General features: G+C 40.5%; 1 pseudogene; it reads left to right on the top strand.

Moving 5' to 3' along the window:
* Window positions 1-9,938: 9,938 nt before the first annotated feature.
* On the top strand, window positions 9,939-16,408 carry LOC136517523 (uncharacterized; annotated as a pseudogene).
* Window positions 16,409-16,544: the final 136 nt, after the last annotated feature.

A 16,544-nucleotide genomic window follows, 5' to 3' on the forward strand; every position in this document is an offset into this window, starting at 1 on the left:
TCACTAGTTATCTTCTTGCTTGTATAGCATAGAAGTAGCTCCCTTGCGTGGCTAATTTGGTTTGTGTAACCTTATTAGTCACATTGCTTAGTTTGTGTAGCTAAGCATTTGTGCTCTCTAATTTGGCATTGGTTGTCTTGTTATTGAGCATTGCTAGTGAGCTTAGGTAGCTTTGTGCTTTTGCTTACTAGTATGTGTAGGAGCTCCCTTATTGCTTGAAGTACTAGCGGCATAGGTTTATGTGATCTTGCTTCTAAAATTGGTGAGGTGAGCTCTAGCTAAAAACAATTACTAATAAGCTATAATTTGGAGGCCCAATTATTGATTAGCTATAATTTTGAGGCCCGTACAAATTTGGGGCCCTGTATCGTCGCACGACTAGCACGCCCCATGCATGACCCTGTTTGATTGCTTTCTTTTGATATGTGCATATTCATATGCTTGTTTGCATTGCATAAGTTCTTAAATTCAATATGCATGCTTATGTGATGTATGCTAGTTGTAGAATTTGACTGATGAAATGAAAACTAGCATGCATAGGATGATAGCTAGACACTTGGTATGCTTTTCAAGTAATGCTAGTACCTTGCTTTTAATATTGATCTCATGAGGTATCTAGTGCTTTTTATTTCCAAGTGTTATCTAGCTAACCATGGTGCTAAGGATGAACTTAAAGGTGCAACTCGGATTGGTATCACACTTCAAAGGTTTGCTCTGTACACCTTAGCATCGTTTGGTAGTAATTACTCTCCCACATTTTCAATCTATGCATATGTGCGAACTTCAAACCAAACACTCTAGCACATATGTAGGGGGAGCTAATACTACCATCTCAGGTTTGTGGTACTTGTCCAAAATCATTTTCACATGGTAAAATTGCTTGGGCAAGCAACATGAATCCAAAGGAGCTTAATTTCTATATCTTTATAGTGTTGTCATCAATTACCAAAAAGGGGAGATTGAAAGGTCCTTGTGTGATTTTGGTAGTTGAGTGACAACCTAGTTGGACTAATTGTGTTTATATAAGATACATAGGTGATTAGTCCATAAGTATATGTGTGTGAGCAACATAAGCCACGAAAGTGAAAATGGCTTGGAGATGTTGCAAAACTCACACATGTGATGATGAAGGAGCTCATTGCAAATGAGACATGACATTGAGTCATGTGATCAAGGTAGAGAAGATCAAGACAAGACTTGACTTGATGGACCGATTGCAAGCGTGAAGGGCAAGTCGGAGGCTTTGGAGCGATGGACCGTGTGGCGGTGAAGCTTAAGCAAGACTTGGCGCCGATGGACGAAGGCAATAGTGAAAAGCAAGTAAAGTCAAGATCGATGAACCAATATGGTAACGTGATGATATAAAGTGGATCATATCATTTGGTGATTGGTTGGTGCATATGTTGCATCAACATTGGAGGAGAAGGAATGGAATCCGTAAGGCAAAGGTATAACCTAGGGCATTTTATTTCACCGGTCATAGGTGTGTAGAGAAGTTTATGATCGGGTTTAGAATAGATGGCCATACTATAAAGAGGGGCAAACTTGTTTGCATATCGGTCATCTAGCGCCACTTGAGTGATCTAACTTTGCATCGTCGTTAGGATCAAGTGGTGTGGCAAGTTGAGTGGATAATCCTTTGGAAAATGTTTGTAAAAAGCTAACACACATACACATGGTGGTGTACACTTGGTGGTGTTGCCATATTTGCAAAGAAGAAGAAGTTGATGAAGAAAAGGAGTTAGTCGCGCTGGTCATAGAGTGACCAGACACATCCGGTGTGGCTACCAAACGTGTTCGGTATTCTATCTAGACTTTGGGTTGTCAGATGGAAGTGACCAGACGCGTTTGATATTTGGACCCGAGGTGAGCAACTAAGTGTAAGTGACTAAACTCTGGTTCAGTGGAGTGACCAGATGCTGAGGTGTTACTGTTCAGCGTCTGGTCAATGTAAATCAGCGAGTGTCGGTGTTCAGCGTAATAGTTGATCGGATGCTAGGAGCGTTCGGTCCAAGTGACCGAATGTGTTCGGTTGGCCTAGAGCAGCTATGTGAGCTCTATGGACTCGACCCAATGCTGCGTCTCCTATGTCCAGTCTAGAGTGACCAGACGCGTCCGGTCAGCCCTAGGAGCTCTCTGGACTCGATCGGACGCTGTGGCTCAGTGTCCGGTTATTTCTAACAAGCGCGTCCGGTCGTAGGTGAGTGTGGCAGCAATGGCTACTTCATTATGAAATTGGACATGTGGCAGTCTGGTAGCGACCAAACGCGTCCGGTCGCCACACCGGATGCTTCCGGTATACATGACCGGTGCGTCCGGTGCACACGCGATCTGCGCGTCCGATCGTCCTGAAATTTGCCCAGTGAAGGTGTAATGGCTAGTTTAGCCCGTGGGGCTATAAATAGAAGGTGGTTTCAGCCATGGATTGTGCTGAGCACCTCGGGGGGGGCTTTGTGTCCAAGTTTGAGAGTGCTTGGGAGCCCTCCATCTCACATATGCTTGATAGTGATCATTCGATTGTGTGAGAGAGCGATTCTAGTGCGATTGCATCATGAGGTTGCATCAAGTGGCACTAGGTGATCGAGTTGCAAGCTAGTGGTGCTTGTTACTCTTAGAGGTTGCCACCTCCTAGATAGCTTGGTGGTGGTCTCCGTCGAAGCCCGCAAGAAGCTTGTGCGGTGCTCCGGAAAAGAGCTTTGTGAGGGGCATTGTGCTCGCCCCGAGAGAGCCGCGAAGAGCAACTCTAGGAAAGCATGTCATTGAGCTACCCTCACTTTTGGGGTAGGTTCTTGTGATGCCCGATGTGCGGGCTTGGCGAGTGATGCCAATTAGCCGTCGAACCACCAAGTGAGCGGTCGACACAACGGGGACTAGCGTGTTGGCAAGTACGTGAACCTTGGGAGAAAAATCACTGTGTCAACTTTGTTCTTTCCATTGGTTTGCAATCCCCTTACACAAGCTTGTAACTACTTTCTCATACATTGTGCTTGTGTAGTTGCTCTTGTAATTAGTTAGCTTGTGTAGCTCACTAGTTATCTTCTTGCTTGTGTAGCATAGAAGTAGCTCCCTTGCATGGCTAATTTGGTTTGTGTAACCTTGTTAGTCATATTGCTTAGTTTGTGTAGCTAAGCATTTATGCTCTCTAATTTGGTATTGGTTGCCTTATTATTGAGCATTACTAGTGAGCTTAGGTGGCTTTGTGCTTTTGCTTACTAGCATGTGTAGGAGCTCCCTTGTTGCTTGAAGTACTAGCGGTATAGGTTTGTGTGACCTTGCTTCTAGAATTGGTTAGGTGAGCTCTAGCTATCCCAACACCTTTGTTGTCTAATTAGGATCTTTATAAGGTGTTTTTAAACTTAGATAGAGGGGTGTAGTCTTGGCTAGACCGATAGTTTTAATTCTGCATTTGTTTCGGTTAGCCAGCACGATTAAAATTTAGTAATGACTATTCACCCCCCTCTAGTCGCCATCTCGACCTTACAAGTGGTATCAGAGCTAGGTCTCTCAACTGTGGTCTTCACCGACCCAAGAGGATGGCGACATATGGGCTAGATGTTGATTGTCCATACACTTTTGATGGCACACACTTTGCACGGTGGAAAAATTGGATGACATGCAATTTTAAGTTCATTTCCCCCCAAATATGGTGGATCGTAGATGTGGGCTTTTCTCATGCATTGGATGAAAAGAATGCAACTAAAGCGCAAAATAAATGCCTACATCTCGATTGCCAAGCTACTAACATTTTCCATCAATCCATGAAAGATAACATATTTGGGGAGATCATGTACATGAAGACCACCCATGATATTTGGTTGTACCTCAACTTAATATATGGGAGTGTCTCCAATGATGATGATGATGAGCCTAAGAAGGAGGTGCATGAGTGTGTTGAGCATGACTATGATTTGGTGATTGTGGAAGATTGCTCCACCTCATGGTCAAGTGATGATGATGATCATACCATTACAAGATCACTTGACAAGGTTGATGATAATGCCACAAGTGTTGCATATGAAGATTCTATCTCAAGCACACTTGGTGATGATCTTGATGATGTTGGTTCATGCTCAAGCCATGATGATGATGCTACTACAAGCTCTCCAACTACACCACATTGTTTCATGTCACAAGGTGACACCAAGGTATCAAATGATAATGTGGTTGATCATATTGATTCATATGATGAGCTTGTTAGTAGACTTGCTAGCATGACCATGTCTTTAGAAAATAAGAAAGCTAAAACATTGAAGTTGGAAAATGAAAACTCATTTCTAAAGAACTCTTGTGAAGAACATGAGAAATTACTTGATGCTTTTAAATCTTCACACGATGAGCTAAAATTGAATCATGAGACACTACTTACATCTCATGATGAATTATTAGAACAACATGCTTCTCTTATTAAAGTGTTTATAAAGAAACTTAAAAATAATGAGAGCTCATCACATGGATCAAATGATAAATTGCAAAATATTGCTAATCCTTGTGATGTAGGCAAGAAGCATGTATCCACCTCTTGTGATGATTTATTAGATATGCCATGCTCTTCATATATAGATTCTTGTTCTACTTCTATGTCTTGTGAGACTAACATTTTGAAGGAGAGCATTAAGCTCAAAAGTGAAGTGAAGAAATTGAGCAACAAGTTAGAAAGGTGCTACAACTCTCAAGTCACCTTTGAGCATATGTTGAAGACTCAAAAAAACTTTGGTGACAAGAGTGGCATCGGCTTCAAGACTAGCAAAGTCAATCATCAAGAAGCCACAATGACATGGGTGGTATTGGCTTCAACAAGAGCAAGATCAAGGAGAAGAGATGGGGCAAGAGAAGATATGAAAGAGAGATGAAGAAGCAAGAACAAGAGAAGCTCTCTCATTTCATGTGCTTCAAGTGCCATGAAGTGGGACATCTTGCAAATAGTTGCCCCAATGAAGAAAAGCTCAAGTTGAAGAAAGAAGAAGAGAGGCTAAGGCATGTTAAGTGCTTCAAGTGCTGTACATGGGGTCATCTCACCTCTATGTGCCCAACCAAGCAATTGGTGAAGCAACAAGTGAAGCCTCAACCTAAGCCACAAGTTGAGCAAGAGAAGACACCTCAAGAGCAAGTCATGATCTATCATGAAGATGGTGGTGACTTGATGACAAAGAAAAAGAAAACAAGAAGAGGTGGAAAGGGAAGGCATCCAACTCAAACTCAAGATGCCAAGATGATGAGCAAGAATAAAGATGAGAAGAAAGATTATGCTCACATCAAGTGCTTCAAGTGTGGAAATATGGAACACTTTGCCTAAGTGTCCTACCAAGCTTGAGAAGAAGGCTCAAACAATCCATAAGAGGCAAGGTAATGAGATGCAACACATGAGCAAGGAAGAAAAGGCTCAATCAAAGAGAGTTTGCTACTCATGTCGGGAAAGAGGACATATGGCACATTCATATCCCCTAGATAATAATTCTAAGCCTATTTCAAATGTTGATAATAATGTGCTTACAAAGGATGGTAATAGTACCTCTATAGTTGCTATTGCAAAACATCCCGCTACTCATACTAAGGCTTTACCTAAGTATGTTGCTCCTAACTTGAGAGGACCTAAAATTGTTTGGGTACCATCAAAAAGTGGATGATTGATTGTAGATACCATCGACATTGGAGACTTGATTCAATTGATTTCATATTGATCATCATATGTTGAATCAAGATATGAAGCCTAGTGCACATCCAAACCCAATGCCATGATAATTGAGTGAAGTCCAAATGTCCTATCATCATACAAGTGTCATATTCAAGTTGTTGGTGATTTATTGGATTATTTGATGGCTTGCAAAAATATTTGAGTTGAAGCTTGCTAGTTGGATGATCATGAGCTAACCAAGGTATATCTCTTGTTGATTATTTCATTTGGGTGCATATGAGTTGATTGAATAAGACAAACATGCAAAGTTGCTTGCTATAAGATGTTTGAATGGATAAATTGATTAGTAGTCAAGTTTAGATTAATTTGTGTTGGATAGGATCATAAGATGACATTTAGTAAGTGGATTGAATGGATTTATGTCTTGTGAAAGTATTCAAACAAGTCAGTTTAAAGTTTGATTCATATTTGATGAAGTATAGCTCAAGTGATTGAAATTTGTCCTATATTGCAAAATCTGAGCTAGCTGTGATCTTAGCCATGTTTGAGTGATAAAAACTTATTGGATTGGCATAAAAATTGGTGCACATGCTCTAGACTTATGGTATAATATTATGTACAAATTTCATGAGAATTTGATAATAGATGCTTTGGTTTTGGAGTGGATCTTGTCAGCTATAGTGCAGCAGTTTTCAGCATGTAACAGTGGTGGAAGAATTGAAATCTGGTAACAATCTAGAAGTCAAATGAAACTCAAATTTTTGTAGATGCTAGATCACTTAGTTATGCAGACCTCCACAAAATTTCATGGTATTTGTATTTGTACTTAGGGAGATATGCATTTTTCTTTGAAGAGTACAAAATCTGCCAGAAAAGTGATAAATGTTGGATTGATCCAGAGTCACTTTGATTGAAATGTCCTCAAATTGGAAACATGTTTATAAGTAATTGAGGCACCTAAGTTTGGTTTTGAGATGATCTAGAAGCATGACAAGAAAAGAGTACAATGCCATTTTATTATGGAAATGCACTTTGCACACATTTGGTACTCAAGATGGAGATCAAGATCAAACTAAAGATGAAGATGAAGTTTAACCTCTAGAGATTATTGGAAATCATTTGGTAGGAAAAAAAGAACTTGAACAAATAGAAAGTAACGGACTTAAAGAAGGAATCAATGTTACTCATCAAGTTAAGTCCATCACTTGGATCAATTAATCAAGTCATTTCAAGTGAGTGTCAAGAATGGTTCTTAGAGAGAGATCACTTCTCCCTAGTGTAGGGGCTTGTCGCCTATGTGTAGGTAAACCAAATATGATACTTAGAAGGCTAACATAGAAGTGCTGATCCAAGAAACATTTAAGATACTTAGTTGAAGTAATCAAAAGAGTTGATTAAGAAAAGCAAGCTACACCCAAAAGAGAGCTATTCATGATATTTCAAGTGGTATTCTCACATTAATGATCATAAAAGGATCAAGATGCCCAAGAGAGGGGGGTGAATTGGGCTAATTCTAAAATTCTTTGCAATAATTAAACTGTACACTTAGCCCACTTCACCTCTTGTGCCTAGAATGTATTTCTAATGTTCTACCGCATAAAAGTTTTGCAACCTAAGTTCTAATCCTACTCTAGCATGGCAATTCTAGGAATGTAAAGACATGAATTAAATTACTCAAATATAAATGCTTAAAGTAAAGAGAGGAGAAGGCACGCGGTGATGTTTTGCGGTATCGGAGAGTCGCCACTCCCCACTAGTCCTTATTGGAGCACCTGCGCAAGGGTGTAGCTTCCCCTTGATCCGTGCAAAGATGAAGTGCTCTCTACGGGTTGATTCTTCGACACTCTATCACGGTGAATCATCCACAACCGCTCACAACTTGAGTTGGGTCATCCACAAGCTCCAACGGATAATCACCAAACTCCCAATCACCACCAAGCCGTCTAGGTGATGGCGATCACCAAGAGTAACAAGCACGAACTCTCACTTGACCACAACAAGCCTAATGAGAAGGGTGGATACACACTTGCTACTCTCCTAACACTAATGAGGCCTTAATATTGGATTCTCAAATCTCAATCACCTCACTAGGATACTTCCGGTATACATGATCGGTGCGTCCGGTGCACACGCGATCTGCGCGTCCGGTCGTCCCGAAATTTGCCCAGTGAAGGAGTAATGGCTAGTTTAGCCCGTGGGGCTATAAATAGAAGGTGGTTTCAGCCATGGCTTATGCTGAGCACCTCGGGGGGGGGGGCTTTGTGTCCATGTTTGAGAGTGCTTGGGAGCCCTCCATCTCACATATGCTTGATAGTGATCATTCGATTGTGTGAGAGAGCGATTCTAGTGCGATTGCATCATGAGGTTGCATCAAGTGGCATTAGGTGATCGAGTTGCAAGTCAGTGGTGCTTGTTACTCTTAGAGGTTGCCACCTTCTAGACAGCTTGGTGGTGGTCTCCGTCGAAACCCGCAAGAAGCTTGTGCGGTGCTCCGGAGAAAAGCTTTGTGAGGGGCATTGTGCTCGCCCCACGGGAGCCATGAAGAGCAACTCTAGTAAAGCATGTCATTGAGCTACCCTCACTTTTAGGGTAGGTTCTTGCGGTGCTCGACGTGCGGGCTTGGTGGGTGATGCTAATTAGCCACCGAACCACCAAGTGAGCGGTCAACACAACGGGGACATAGCGTGTTGGCAAGCACGTGAACCTCGGGAGAAAATCACCATGTTAACCTTGTTCTTCCCGTTAATTTGCAATCCCTTTACACAAGCTTGTGATTACTTTCATATACATTGTGCTTGTGTAGTTGCTTTTGTAATTAGTTAGTTTATGTAGCTCACTAGTTATCTTCTTGCTTGTATAGCATAGAAGTAGCTCCCTTGCGTGGCTAATTTGGTTTGTGTAACCTTATTAGTCACATTGCTTAGTTTGTGTAGCTAAGTATTTGTGCTCTCTAATTTGGCATTGGTTTTCTTGTTATTGAGCTTTGCTAGTGAGCTTAGGTAGCTTTATGCTGTTGCTTACTAGTATGTGTAGGAGCTCCCTTGTTGCTTGAAGTACTAGCGGCATAGGTTTGTGTGATCTCGCTTCTAAAATTGGTTAGGTGAGCTCTAGCTAAAAACAATTACTAATTAGCTATAATTTGGAGGCCCAATTATTGATTAGCTATAATTTTGAGGCCCGTACAAATTTGGGGGCCTGTACCGTCGCACGACTAGCACGCCCCATGCACGGTCCTGTTTAAAACCCATAGTATTTCTCAATAGCACAGGAAAACTTTGCATCCAAACAGAGCTTTAGTTCCTTTATTTACGCCCGATACATTATTTTAGCCTAGTATTATGCTCACTAACGGACTTATCTTTGGTTCTGTTGGACATGATTTGTATTGTAAAAGAGTGTTTCACTTTTTTTTCTAACATTTACAGTCATTAAAGTTCAACTTTGATTAGCATGGATGACCAAACAAAGGCGTTCCATAAATGAATATCATGAATATTATTTTGTACTCCCTCTGTCATAAACAGTGACAGATGCGGGGACAAAGAGAGGCTAAATAATGAATATTTAGGGTTAGAGTTAAAGATTAATAGTGATTTGAGGCTAAGTAACCGTAATCTAATGAAGAAATCAGGCTCACTAGGACACAATAAAAATAATATTAATATTTATATCTCTAAATAAATTTATTATGAAAATATAGTCCATAACAATCTAATAATACTTAGTACATATTCATATTTTTTTTATATATTTGATTAAATTTAGCTTTTTTAACTTTTTTTAGGAGTACACTTGTCTGATAGAGGGTGATGGTGAATTCGCTTTTTTTCCGACTTGAATTCGCTTTTTTTTTAACGCAAGATTCGCTGTTTTTCTTCCAGAGAAGAGTAAAATGGTTGACCATATATTCTTGCTGACCAAGGCGGCCAGGCGGGGGGCTGTTCACTGTGTCGCTGGCTCGCTGCACGCCTGCTGCACCTGCACATATGCCGTGGTTGGCCTGTGGTCCCTCGTCCGTGCACAAACAGTCAATGCGCTTGCCGTTGTTTTCACTTTCTTTTGAGAATACTTGTGGTTTTTCGTTTTGTAAGAAATAACTTTAATAAAATATATATTAAAAATATTAATATTTATAGTATAGAATTAGTATTATTAGAAAGATATTTAAATTTAAATTTTTAATAAATTTATTTATAGATATAAATGTTGTATATATAATTTTTATAAATCAAATCAGCGCAAAAGTCAAAGGCGACAATAATTTAGGAGAGAGGGAGTATTCGCCTACCGGTGCGTGTCCCGTGTCCGGTGTCCCGCGACGTGGCCGTGAGGCCGTCACGGCGTCCGTCGCTCGCTCCCCGCTCCTCGCAGTATCAAACGCAGGCCCAGAAAAATTCCCGACCGCGAGGACGATGACGCCGAGCAGGAGGCGGAGGAATGGGAGCTGGAGCAGGAGCCGGAGATGGTGCCCCCGCTCCTGTCCTGTCCGTTACCGCCGCGCGCTTCAAGCCACGATCCCGCCCGCGCCAAGGTCAGTGCGGTGCGGCATCCCGCCTCCTTCCAATTCGGCCATTACTCTCGCTTCGCCCGGGCTCCTTGCCCTGCAATCGCGGCGGATCTGGCGTCCCACCATCCGCGTGCTAGATCCAGTTCTCAGGTCCGATGCGCGCGCTGCTGGCTAGCTGCTAGTTTTTGCCCGGCTGGTCGTCGGTTAGCCTGTTGGCTCGTGCTCGGGCTCCATCCTCTCTTCTCCTGCCGTTTCCAACGCCGCCGTGATCCCTCTGTTGGCCGGAACTCTTGGATTGGAATCATTGGATGGAGCTTGCAAATCCTCCGCCTCCGAGGATCCGACCGGTGACACTCTGTTTCTCGATTCATCATCATTCATTCGATTTGGATAGAGTATGTATGATGCTGGTGTTCCGATTAGACTTTAGTGTAAGCCCGCGCATTTGATAATTGAGTTGGTTAAACAAATTGCAGGTCTATCAACCAAGGTTGCACGTCTGTTTTTGGGTCAAATCCCACGATTTTTTTACTGCTAGTGGAGATTCTGGAGAACGCTTTACGCTACGGCCTTTGCTCTGCTCACATGAGACGTTCTACTTTAGCAACAGGGCAAGTCCAAATTAGTTGTTTGGGCAGTACTACTTGGAAATTCCATAGTAGGGGTAAATCAGTCAACATCGGGAGTTGCTTTCAGCTATTGTTCCTTTCTCATTTTCTTCTGTGGATGGTAAATAATAAATAAATAAAAAATACTCTGGAAACGACAAATATTTTTCCCCCATCACTCCTTCAGGATTTCCCCCTAGATATTTTAAACTGGCACTTTGTTTTCGCAGGCATCATAAATGATGAATATGGGGCATATATTGTATGATGGATTCCTTGGAGTGCTAAATGCCGCGCGCCGCGGTTGTCCCAAATCATTTAAGACCTTGGCAGGAGTAGCAGCGGGCATCTATTCTTCACCGTTCAGGTAAATTACCTTCTCCAAATATACCACATGCTTCTTCAAGCACAGTGAGCATTTCTTCTGGTACTATACAAATTATCAGGAAGGAGCCTCCACCGTGTAGGAGTAACTATCAATGTTCACTTCATTCAGACATTCATTTTTCGCACTTTCTAGTTTCTAGTGGCCTCGCTGACTCGCTCCATAAAGGTTATCATACTGATATTTCCTCACCAAAATTTTGTGAATAGTCTTAACAATAATCTTGAACGAGAAACACAATTTCTTTCTCTTACTTCGTGCCAAACAATCATCTATATAGTTATATGTAATTGAATGCCATCCAGTTTTGTATAAGCTGGAAGTTTTTTTTCCTATTTCTCACAGTTTGGGACTAAATAGATGCCTGCTTGTCAATAGTAGTGAATCATGTCCAATTTAGGTCAATGTATGGTTGGTTTTAGCTCACCTACTCATATGCTTTCTAACCTTACACTGTTACTTAACTTTTGTTACTCTTGTGGGTCCAACCTGTCAGTTTACGTATTTTTGCTTAAGCCTATAGCGTGATGATAAACAGTGAAGTACTAGAACAGTGAACTGGAGCTTAATCACTAATGGTCCAGTAAGAAAGGAAGCTTCCAATTTAAATTCTTGAAATACATTAGACTGGTGATCTTTTTTACAAGCTCAAAACAAATCAAGAAAATTGTATATGCTCCCCAGAAAGTGATTGATCGGTGTGGAAGTTCTTTTCAGTTGATGTTAAAGCTTAATGGAGATCACCGCTCAACAACAACAACAATAACATAGCCTTTCAGTCCCAAGCAAGTTGGGGTAGGCTAGAGTTGAAACCCACCAAGAGCTCCAAGTCACGGTCCAGGCACTTCAATAGCTGCTTTCCAAGTACTCCTATTCAAACATATATCTCTAGGTATATCCCAACAACAACAACAACAACAACAACAACAAAGCCTTTAAGCCCCAGGATGCTAAAAAATGATTTAGAAAAGTATGCCTGGAAATAAATAGTAGGAACATATGGCTTCAGAGTATTTTGGGTTAACTATGGCTTCAGACTGTGATATGATTTATTTGGTAAATTTGCATTTTATCAACTTTCTGATTCTGTCTTCCATCGTACACGGACATTTCTTGTTATCTGCTTAATCTGATCCAAAACTTCTTTGCTGATTGAAATTTTGTAGTTCTTCTGCATTGAAGAACTGAGAAAGGTGTGTCATTGTATATAAGCATTGGCACTACTATATGAGTATATTTTTGCTGTGCTTTTGCCAAAACTTTGCTGTGGTTTTTGTTGAGTCTCAACTCTACCCCAACTTTGCTTGGGACTAAATTGTTTTGTTGTTTTGCTCTGACGTCAGATCTGTAAATGTTACCTATAATAATAAATCTTACATATAACAGGTACAACTTCATAGTTTTTTCTTGAATGACAACTTCGTAGTTTTATGTGTTTTGATAGGCAAATACCCCTGAACAGATCGCCACAAACTCACACACACAAGAACACCAATGAACACAGTGGGTGTGGTGGCTGGAATGACTGAGCCTTTTCTGATTCTCTCCTATATATATATATAGGCAGCCATTGGCTACATTTTAGGCTGTGGTAGCTTCCTAATTAATGCAGAATATTACACACTTAATCACCCTATTACCGCTATTACTTCATAGTGAAATTAGGCTAAAGATAAGAATATGAACCTAGACACTAGCATGCACCAAGACATATTTAACTGTGGTTGCATGGAACGGATCAACCAATGGTCAATGGTTTTGATGGCTCATGTAGTAATTGTGGCTAACAATGAATGGAAATCGTAATTGGTTTATACTGATAAAATTAATCATCTAGCAGATCTACCACTGGTGTTAGGACAAGTTTGTTAGATTTTGACACAGATAGCAGTCCTCTCTCTCCGACCCAATTTAATTATTGCTTTAGTTCCATATACATATAATGCTTTAGTTTTTCTAATCATGATTGGATTTTATTAGTCACACGCTTATTTCTCTGACATTACCGCCAACAAGAAATCAATATTGACAATGTTATCTTGAGGTTGGAAAACATGTAAAGACCAAAACTAGCTTCCAAAATAACATCTATTTTCAAATTGGGATAGTAGTAATTACTTATCTTATTTTCTCATATACGTTTAAACAGTCATAATAGCTGTAGAATTCCTGCAAGACTGACCCTCAGTGGTCATGACAGCTTTATGGCGTATCTTCATATGTAGTTCGATACAAATAGAAAGAATCACACTTCAGAATGCCACAAGTTTGCTGATAGGCATGGAGAATGCATGTCTGATATTGGTTATGTACGTGGAGGGAACAAGCTTCTCTAAGTAGACTGTACGATTTAGAAGGGCCTTTGCTTTTCCTTTTCTGCTTCTCAGATCACGAATCAAACAGATTATAGAAAATATCTGGTTGGTCAGTTAATCAAGCTTTGGTTGCAAATATTACTTCATAGTTTGAAGACATTACTGTTGATTTTCAGAATTCAGATGGAATGGAATATATCACATGTGAGAGCCAAGAAATGCTGGGAAAGCGAAAAGATTGTTATGAAAAGGTGCTTTGGGTGTTGAAGGACCACTATGTCTGCTATTGAACATGACTGCAACAAGTTGACATTTCAGCATAATCTTGATAATAATCTTGGCAGCAAGCAGAGCAAAGTTTCCATGAAACTGATGTCTGTTAAGAGGTAATGCAGGGCATGTACCATAAGCATTTTCTTTGATTTGTAGTTTTGTGGAATGTGGATTCGTTCTTTGTGATTTGTAGCACATATAAGCAATAAATAATCAGGTCCTTCATTAGGACCTTGAGGTGAACTGACTGTACCCATTAGTCATTACCTAACGTTTGGTAGGCATAGTCCACACAAAAGGTAAATAGAAGTAAGTGTAGCCGTACACCTTCTAGAGCATATCAAGTTCTACACCATTAGTCATTTTGGCTGCTGCATACTTGTATTGTATATACTTTGATGATAGTTTTAAAATTTATCATAAATTTATTTTCGTCACTAATGCTATCCATGTCTGAAAAACACATACTTTTTCGTTATATATATGAATAAAAGAGGCATTCACTGGCCTTTCGCCTCAGTCCTGCCATTCACTTGTAGTTGTAGCTACCACTCGTATGACTATTTTCTGTGCATAGTAATTAGATGGACAATGAACTATCCTTATGCCAGTCAGGATCACTGATGCCTACAATAAAGGCTTACTTTGTTCATTCTAATTATCAGCTTGCTGCATACTGAGATTGCACCCGTTGTTGACTCCACCTTTTTACTTTGCCCGTGGAACTGGTACAGCACAACCACTGTCGCTCCAAGGTCTAATCTAATACTCCAATATTTCTGAGATCAAATCCTTGAACTCAAACACATATTGCATTTACTACCGTCTGTGGATCTCAGGTTGTATTATTCCTCAAGACAAGAATCTTTTGCTTTGGCAGCAGGTTCTGCCTCAAGTATGCAAGGCATGGAGTCGTGCTGTCAAGTTCTGTGTGTCTGGGCGGGACTAGTGAGCAGAGCAGCTGCAAGGACTTGGCAGGCCCATTCGATCATATCCACACAGTGAGCCATAACTTGCCCCCATCAAAGTGCCGCTGCCCACAAAGGCACAACACACTGTGGCTCACAATGAAGCATGCTCGCATCCTTCCTCCCCGCTTTGTCACCCAGACGATACCCACCCCACCCCTTCCGTTTGCCATAGTTCCTGCATGATATTGATAGCGGAGAAGATGACGGTGGCATTGGCCGTTGCGGTGGGAGGTAGCTGTGGAGATGAGTGCCACTTCGACACTGCCACTGCAAACTGCAACCCAATGGCATGCTTGGCTCAACCACTTGGCACTGGTCTGCATAGACCTAGGCAGAGTTTTATCATGGGGTGGGTGACGGGTGTGGGTCTGTCCTCTTTGCTGAAAGACGAAGGGAGAAACTTCGTTAAAAGAAAGACAAGGGAGAATAAAAGGGTGTAGCAAACCCTCGTGCTCCTGTGTCCTGTGCAATTGTAGTACCGTCTTTAAATAAAATGCTATGAGTTCCAAAGTGCTGGTGTTGATGATAGTCACGGAGAGGTATGGCTAGTTGTGGTCCGGTGATTCTCGAACTTGTTGAGACAGGGAGGTATGGCTAGCTGTGGTCCGGTGGGTGATTCTTGAACTTGTTGAGACGTGCACAAGGGAAAGTTCAGACTCTACTTGGATGGCCAACGTTTTTCATAGATGCATGGTATCAGTTGTAGGAGTAGAAGCTATATACAGCCCGAGAAGAGAGAACTTGACGAAAAAGTTGAGCCTACTCCCAGTCCCAGCTCACGAATCAACTCGACACAAGGTCACTGGCTGTTGGTTCAATCTAACTACAGCATACTATCTTCGTTCTACACGAGTCAAACAATATCCCATAATAGATGAAGTTTTAGCTCTGAGCACGAGTATTGAGTAGTGAAAAAAAGGTGTACTCCGTCCGTCCACAGAAGAATGCAATTATGGGATCCGCATCGGTCAAACTAACTTAACTTTAACCAAGTTTATATTAAATAGTATTATCACTTATGTCTCTAGATAAATTTATTATGAAAATATATTCTATAATTAGTGTAATGATACTTATTTTGTATTATAAATCTTAGTGCTTTTTTTTTATATAAATTTAGTCAAAATTTAAAATGTTTGACTCCTCAAAAAGTGATAATTGCATTCTTTTGTGGACGGAGGGAGTAGTGCATATAAAACTAGATGAAGAGAGATAGAGATATATTAAGAAAAATTGAGAAATGAAAATGGAGAGTAATGTGGAACAAGCATAGAAATATAGAAAGTCAAGTATTATGGGACAAATGGAGTATATATTACTCAAAATAAGTGCTCCCTCCATTCCAAATTTTAAGTCATTCTAATTTTCTGGAGAGTCAAAACATTTTAAGTTTAACCAAATTTATATAATAAACAATAACATTTACGATACTAAATAAGTATCATTAGATTCTTCGTTAATCATAATTTTTATAGTATGCTTATTTGATGTCATAAATCTTTGTAACTCTCTTTATAATTTTGATCAAACTTGAGATGCCTTCTCTCTAACAAAGTTGGAACAACTTATAATTTGGAACGAAGGGAGTATGTTATAAATTATATTTTAGGACGAATCTAATACTATTTATTTAGCATGATAAATATTAGTAAGTACTTTCTATATAAAATCGGTTAAACTTCTAATCATTTGAATTGTTTTTTTTTTTTGACGGAGGGAGTAGAATCCGATGCTCGAAATGAAGTTTCGGTTTTGTCGGCGCAGCTGGTCAACGGGTACATAAACCGATGGCGGGTGCATGCATATCAGTGAGTCAGTCAGCCGCGTTGTTCCATGGCTCAAGTTGCAACATT

Source organism: Miscanthus floridulus, chromosome 17 (genome assembly GCF_019320115.1).
Source record: "Miscanthus floridulus cultivar M001 chromosome 17, ASM1932011v1, whole genome shotgun sequence".
In the NCBI taxonomy this organism is placed as follows: domain Eukaryota; kingdom Viridiplantae; phylum Streptophyta; class Magnoliopsida; order Poales; family Poaceae; genus Miscanthus; species Miscanthus floridulus.